This window comes from Nuphar pumila, chromosome 2, assembly GCF_984573655.1.
Source record: "Nuphar pumila chromosome 2, dmNupPumi1.hap1.1, whole genome shotgun sequence".
Taxonomy (NCBI): domain Eukaryota; kingdom Viridiplantae; phylum Streptophyta; class Magnoliopsida; order Nymphaeales; family Nymphaeaceae; genus Nuphar; species Nuphar pumila.
The window spans coordinates 16,249,464-16,257,541 of NC_143250.1; positions in this window are offsets into that span (position 1 = coordinate 16,249,464).

Consider the following 8,078-nt stretch of genomic DNA (forward strand, 5'->3'; position numbering starts at 1 on the left):
TGCACTAAGGAAAGCTCGATGGGAAGTGGAAAATTTGTGAAAGTGTAAATAGCTGGTGATGGGATAAAGGGAGGTAGGGGACTTACCATTTGAGGTGGGTAGAATGCTGGCGGAATTGCACACAAAGTCAGTCAAGTAGTGAGGTCAGATGTGGGGTCGACTTGAGCGACGTAGTGGTGGAAGAGACAATGGAGCAGGTGAGCTAACCAGGGTGGATTCGGTTGGTGGTGGACTAAGGGATTCTGATTGTGAAAGAAAATCATTGGTTGTTTCATTAAGTATAGGAGAAGGGATTGGTGAGGTTTCATGATTTCTAAAAGGAAACTCATTTTCATGAAAGATGGCATCCCGGCTAGTGAAAGACTGATGAACATCGAGATTAAAAACTTTATAGCCATGTTGACCAAATGCGTAACCAATAAATATGCAACGTTTAGCTCGTGCAGAAAATTTATCCTTGTGAGGATTTGTATCATGAGCATAACAAAGACAACCAAAAATACATAAATGTCCATAAGATGGAGTTTTATGAAAAAACATTTCATATGGGGTTTTTCCATGAAGAAGTGGTGTGGGAATACGATTAATGAGGTAGGTGGCGGTGAGAATGCATTCTCCCCCAAAATGAATTGGTAAGCAGGCTTGAAAATGTAAGGCTCGGGAAACCTCAAGGAGGTGCTGATGCTTGCGCTCAACACGCCTATTTTGCGGGGGGGGGGGGTATTGACGCAAGTGCGTTGGTGAACAATGCCATTGTCAGAAAAAAAATGTTGCATCATATGAGAGAGAAATTATGTACCATTATCCATACGATTTTTTTTATGACCAACTGGAATTGAGTTTTGACCATTTTGCAAATTTTAACTAGGTTAGAATAATTTTTAGATTTAAATCTCATCAAATAAACCCATGTGCAGCGGGAAAAAACATCTACTATGGTGAGGAAGTATCGTGCATCGGTGTGTGATGGTGTAGCGTAGCCACCCCAAATGTCCACATGAATGAGGTCAAAAGGGAAATCACTCTTAAAATTATTATCAGAAAAAGGTAAACGTGATAGTTTTTCACAGTGGTATGCATGACAAATATGTAAAGAACAATTGGTTATAAAATTATGATCCCGAGCTAATTGAGCAAGTCACTCCTTGGATGGGTGACCGAGTCGTTCATGCCAAAGAGTGTATTTATTTGGGGATGCAACATTCATGGCTTGAGAAGGAATGGTGGGTGTGTGGAGGTGGTACAATCCATCGTGCAAACTACCCGCTCCAATCAGCATCTTCTTAGTTGGATCCTGAAAAACGCAAAATGTTGGGAAGAATATGACAACACAATTAAGAGAGTCAGTGAGTTTATGGACAGAAAGAAGATTAAATCGGAAACTAGGAACATAAAGGACATTGTATAAAATAAGATCTTTGTATATGTAACTTATGCCATAGTGTATAACATGTATAGTTTGGCCATTAGGTAGTCTAACTGGTTTAGAACTAGGGAATGTATGGGCGTCATAAAGCAGTGATAGGTCAGATGTCATGTGATCGGATGCACCAGTATCTATGATCCAAAGAGCAAAATAGGGATGATTACTAGCCATGTTAGCGGTTGTCGTGTTGGAATCTAGAGAGATAAGCGACAACAATTGCTTTATTTGTTCCTTGGTCAATGTGGATATGGCATCGATTTGAGTATTACTTGTTGTTGTAGAGAGACATGCCTTGGGGCCGGTGAAGGTATGTAGAGACTCCTTTAAATCGAATGGCTTCGTATTGCTCTTTTCTTGCTGGAGATGTGGGGGATAACTGTGAAACACATAACATCGTGCTTTGATGTGGCCGAGCATGCTGCAATGATCTCATTTAGGTCATCCACGTCCTCGCCCTTGTCCTGATGATTGAACTTGTGGCTGATTGACACGCATATTTAGTGCGGTGGAATCGACTTGATGAATAACTGATTGAAATAAGTGTTGGCTTTCTTCTTTCTAGACCATTGCATATACCTTGCTGGTGCTGGGAATTTGATTGATGGCTAAGATTTGACACCTGATGATGTTATATGAGTCATTGAAGCCAATGAGAAATTAGAATATTTTTTCCTTTTGATGATACGAGTTGTGTTCTCTCAATGCCCCACAAGTGCAGTTTGGTATGTCCAAATAGGACTGCAGCTCGTCCCATAGGGTTTTTAACCATGTGAAATATGTGGACAAGGAATTTTGTTCTTGCCGGTAATTTGATGAGTTTTTTTAAGTGAAAAATACAGGCTGAATTGCCTTGAGAGTGTCGTTCTTCAAGATCGAGCCAAACTGCTCGAGTTGTGTCAGTGTATATAACATTGCTAGCAATTTCTTTTGTGATTGAATTAAGGAGCCACGAAAGAAGCATGTCATTACATCGATGCCATACATGATAGTTTGGGGCTGATGCGGATGATTCAGAGATTGAACAGCAGTGCAATAGATTTTACATAAGCTATGTAAATGAGCTTATATGAGCTGAGACGAGATGAACACCACTTGTTCGTGCTCGACTCGGCTATGTATAGCAACCGATCTCATGTTCGGCTCACCATCCAAATGAACCAAACATGAATGAGTTTGGGACGAGCCGAACTGAGCTGAGCCATGAGTTGCTTGATTTTATTACCAGCCCTACTTGCAGCATGTTTTTTATTTTGATGAGGTAGGGTTCTTTGAGGGCTCTGACCAAAACCACATCCAAGTACTATGCTCTTCCAACACAATATGTTCTAGAAAATTTAAATATGCTTTGCTACGCAGTTAATCAACAAGGTTGTTCGGTACTGTTTCTATGTTGTTGTACCCATATCAAGTTTGGGGCAATTTCTGGCCATTGTTCAAGCTGAATGTTAGCATAGGGTCTAAATGGATCCTTGCTCAGTGAGACACAGAGACCCACTCAGAGTTTATACTTGTTATATTTAGATGCATAGTATGTTACTCACTCTATGTCTATGTGCATGTGCATGTGCATGTGCATGTGCATGTGCATGTGCATGTGCAAGTGCATGTGCAAGATAGGATATTAGTGCTTACGTATAAGTGGGTTGACAAAAATAGGATAATTAAATTTCAACATATGTTGTTCATGTTGTTGTCTCCACATGCTTTCACAATATTGTTGTTATTGAATGGATCATGTGTATCATTTTTATTTGGACCATGTACCTTGTCAGTGTATTTCTAATCAAACTGATGGCATGAGTAAAGTGGTGGTTCAACGTGATACACTGTATTACTCTATTTAATTCATAATAACTTCTACTTTTAACTTTCTCGAGAAGTTACTGACCTCTTGCTTTCTCGAGAAACTAGCCAAGGGATAGACATAAATTAACCTCTATATTTTGGGAACGTATTCAATGCAAAGTAATTACAAATCTCATTATTTTGGATAAATATTCAATGAATGAAATTATTGTGTAACTGTTCTCAATCAAGGAGATCTATTGACAAATGCCTCATGTTGCATGTATCTTTTGGAAGGTGAATCATCACAAACATCGTATCCCCGACCAGCATGAGGAAGGATGGAAACGAGTTGGCTTGGGTCCCAAACTGGTGGAATCCATATCTGAAAACTTGGTTTCTTCACGTTATCGCCTTCACCAAACAAGTAACTCAAGTAGTCAACCGATGATTTCTTGAAAAGGTAAGCTTTTTTCTTAAATATTTACTGACCTCTTGCTTTCTTGAGAAACTACTGAAGGGATATATATACATCAACCTCTGTCAATGCAAAGTAATTACTAACCTCATTATTTTGGATAAATATTCAATGAATGAAATTATTGTATAACCATCTTTTGTTCTGAATCGAGAAGACCAAGATACTCATCCAGGGTGCCGCCTACTGTAGTAGAAAAGCATGGAAGGATTGTTGCCCATCCCTGGTTCTTCCTCTTTGGGGGTCTCGCCAGAAGCCACTGCAGGCTACTTAGGGACCTCTGTTGTCTCTACGCCCGGCTCTGCTGATCCTCCGTCTTGACTCAACCTGTAATAAAGTGGGCCCAACTGCATAGAATCGTACCACCTCATGTGACTTTATGTCGTCCTAGAGTCACTCCCAGGGTGCCGCCTACTGTATCTGAGTGCCTCGCCCCTTCTAAACATTCTCAGCAGCAAGCATCTTCACAGCTCTAATAATGTACCAGGGTCACTACAAGAAAACCGTGGATTAGCGACGGCCTCTATCCATCGCTAATCCGTCACTAAGCCGTCGCTAAACTGTTTAGCGACGGCTTAGCGACGGATTAGCGATGGATAGAGGCCATCGCGATTTTTTGCTCGCTAATTAGCGAAAAAAATTATCTGTCGTTAATTCCGTCGCTAATTTGCGACAGATTAGCGACGGAAATTATCCGTCGCTAATCTGTCGCTAAATTTTAAAAAAAAAATAAAAAAAAATTGATCCTTGTCGGGCGGTATTCCGGCAGCACTAAGCCGGACTTATACCGCACCCGACAGGCATTGCATGCACATAACGATCGCTCTGCCTCATCGCGAACCGGCGTCGCCGTCCTCCATGAACCGGTGCTCTCCGGCGTCGCCGTCCTCCATGAACTGGCACCGTCATCTTCCGTGAACCGGCGTCGCCGTCATCCTCTGTGGACCGGCGTCATCGTCCTCCATGAACCGGCGCCAATGTCCTCCAGCAATCGTCGACCGTCCTCCGTGAATCGACGTTGTTGTCCTCCGTGAACCGGCGCCGACATCATCCAGCGATTGCCGACCGTCCTCCGGCGTCGCCGTCCTCCGTGAATCGGCATTGTCGTCCTCCGTCAACCGGCGCCGACGTCCTCCAGCGATCGCCGACTGTCCTCCGGCGTCACCGTCCTCCACTCTCATGTACATGCTCTCCAATAAGCTCTCCGACGTCGCTCGGTTTAAATCGAGCGCGGTCGATTTAAATCGAGCGCGGTCGATTTAAATTTCAAACAGGAAGAGAGGGAAAATTTCGCGCTTGGTTTAAATCGAAAATTAGCGACGGATTAGCGACGGAAATTTTCCCTCGCTAATCCGTCGCTAATTAGCGACGGATTAGCGACGGAAAATTTCCCTCGCTAAATCCCTCGCTAAAATGTTTTTCTTGTATTGAAAATTAGCGACGAAATACTTGTTGTCGTTAATTCGTCGCTAATTAGCGACAGATTAGCGATGAAACAACTTTCATCGCTAATCCGTCGCTACTTAGCGACGGATTCATTAAGAAAGTTTTCTCTAGCTAATCTGTCGCTAATTTGCGACGGAAAAAATCCGTCGCAAATTTCCGTCGCTAATTAACATTTTTCTTGTAGTGGGTGTGGTGAACAGTCTCTCAACTTGTGGTGCAGCAGGGACTCCTTATAAAATTTTGAATTGCCTTATCACTTGATCTGGGTAATTAGGCTCACTTATCCGATTAAACAGGAGGGTGCAAGGAGCACGATCCAGCTAGATCGTAGCTCTTAATGATTGCTCCTCCTCTAGAGTGCAAGTCCACTAGGGAGAAAATGCAAAAAAAGGTGAAGAAAATCAAAGCTAAAAGGAAAGAAAAGAAGAAATCCTTACCTTGAAATGATCCACTGTATCGAGTGTTGTCCCGAGCATTGGTTGTGAGTGCTCATCTCTCGCATGGTGAGTCTCCCACCAACGCAACCTAGCACTACCAGAAGAAGTTGAAAGAGCCATCATCCTCAAATGTATCTCCACAGCTGACAGATCCAGAAAGCAAAAGTAAGGAACAATCAAGAGAAAGAAATCAATATGAAAGAGATAAATTTTGAAAAAGAAAGTATTGTACCGTCAGAAGAAGGCCACAACCCACCAGAGCATCTGCGCTCTTTCTCAAAGAGCGGTAGGAGTAGGCCAGGATCCCGTTGCACCAGTCATATCAGAATAGATCCTCCACAAACTCTATGTACTAAAGAGCGAAGCAGGTTATATGTCCCCCCCCCCCCCCGAACAAGGGAGTTAGCTACATCTCATGTTCGGGGTCCCAAAGAGCACCACATATGTAAGCATGTGCGTCTCGTATCCCCATGTTTGTCAGCATTAATTAGTGTTGGAGTTTGATGTGATTGCAAAGACTTAAGTACCCTCTCTTCCATTGGTGCAAAAAAAATGACGATTCTTGAAAAGGAGTGGTTGTAAAAACTTAAGTGCCCCGAAGATGATTATTTAAGACCCAGTCTCTGCACTGCAGGATTATCTGAAAAAGAAATCTCCCCTGAAGAAGGCCATGAACATCAACCCTCTCACTCTCTCTCTCTCCCTTCTCTTTCTGCTTCTGTGTACATCCAGCAGAAAATCCTACATTGCTCCATCAAGCACCGACTGACCTGCACATTAACTGTTGTGGAACCTGATTCAGAGTTTTTACCCTTACAGGAGGAGGGTTTGGGGGCAACTCCTAGCGTGGGTAGCATCATTCAACTAAATGAGTTGTAGATCCTGATTCAGAGTTTTTACCCTTACAGGAGAGGGGTCTGATGCTCCTCCCAACGTGGGTAGCATCATTCAACTTAAAGAGTTGTGGAGTCTGATTCAGAGTTTTTACCCTTACAGAAAGGGGGGTCTGAGGACTCCTCCCAGCGTGGGTAGCATTATTCAACTTGAAGAGTTGTGGAGTCAGATTCAGAGTTTTTACCCTTACAGAAGGGGGGTCTGAAGGCTCCTTTCAGTGTGGGTAGCATCATTCAACTTGAAGAGTTGTGAAGTCTGATTCATAGTTTTTACCCTTACAGAAGGGGGGTTTGAGGGCTCATTTCAGTGTGGGTAGCATCATTCAACTTAAAGAGCTGTGGAGTCTGATTCAGAGTTTTTACCCTTACAGAAGGGGGGTCTGAGGGCTCGTCTCAGCGTGGGTAGCATCATTCAACTTGATGAGTTGTGGAGTCTGATTCAAAGTTTTTGCTCTTATAGAAGGAGGGTTTGTGGGCTCCTCCCAGCGTGGATAGCATCGTTCAACTTGATTCGTTGTGGAGCTTGATTTAGAGTTTTTACCCTTATAGGAGGAGGGTTTGGGGGCTCCTCCCAGCGTGGGTAGCATCGTTCAACTTGATTCGTTGTGGAGCCTGATTTAGAGTTTTTGCCCTTACAGGAGGGGGGGGGCGGAGGCTCCCCCTGGCACGGGTCCCGGGTGTCGTGGTCAAAAAATGCATAAGGTATCGTGGTGAGAAAGACATATTTTTGTTCCAAGCAAAGTTATAAGAAATCAATGGAAAATCCAACAAGGAGCATGCCAGAATCAAGATGTGGATGTCAAGCGAGAATGGTGTTGTGCAACTCAAATAACACAAAATAATAGAGGTTTGGTTTTTAGTTAAAATAAGGAATGAAATGACAATAGAAATCACTAAAAATTTACAGAAATAAACTAGACTCAATAACGAAGACACCACTTTTTACGGATTTGGAATATGATCTTCGGTTAGGGAGATATGGCTCTGACAAGTTGGTCCTAATTCGGGTAGCGATTTACAGCGATTTGCGTACTGAATAACACTACAAATCGCTATAATGATTTGCAGAAGACACTATAAATCGCTATAGTGATTTGCGGAAGACACTACAAATCGCTATAGTGATTTGCGGAAGACACTACAAATCGCTATAGCGAGATCCAACAACACTATAAATCGCTGTGGGGCTCGTTGGAGACCCAAAAATACTATAAATCGCTATAGTGATTTGCAGAAGACACTACAAATCGCTGTTGAAAAACCGAATAACACTATAAATCGTTGTGGGGCTCGTTAGAGACCCAAAAATACTATAAATCGTTGTAGGAAAGCCCGATAATACTACAAATCGCTGTTAGAAGGCCCCAAAAAAATTTGGTCTGGAGGGCGCTGCCCCCGCCAGGGGCGGCTCCCCTTGGACCCCCGCCCGCTGACCGTGCAGTGGGATCCGCGTCGGGGGGGAGCCCCCGGACCCCCCTCCTATAAGGGCAAAAACTCTAAATCAGGCTCCACAACACATCAAGTTGAATGATGTTACCCACGTTGGGAGGAGCCCCCAAACCCCCTCCTGTAAGGGGAAAAACTATGAATCAGACTCCACAACTTATCAAGTT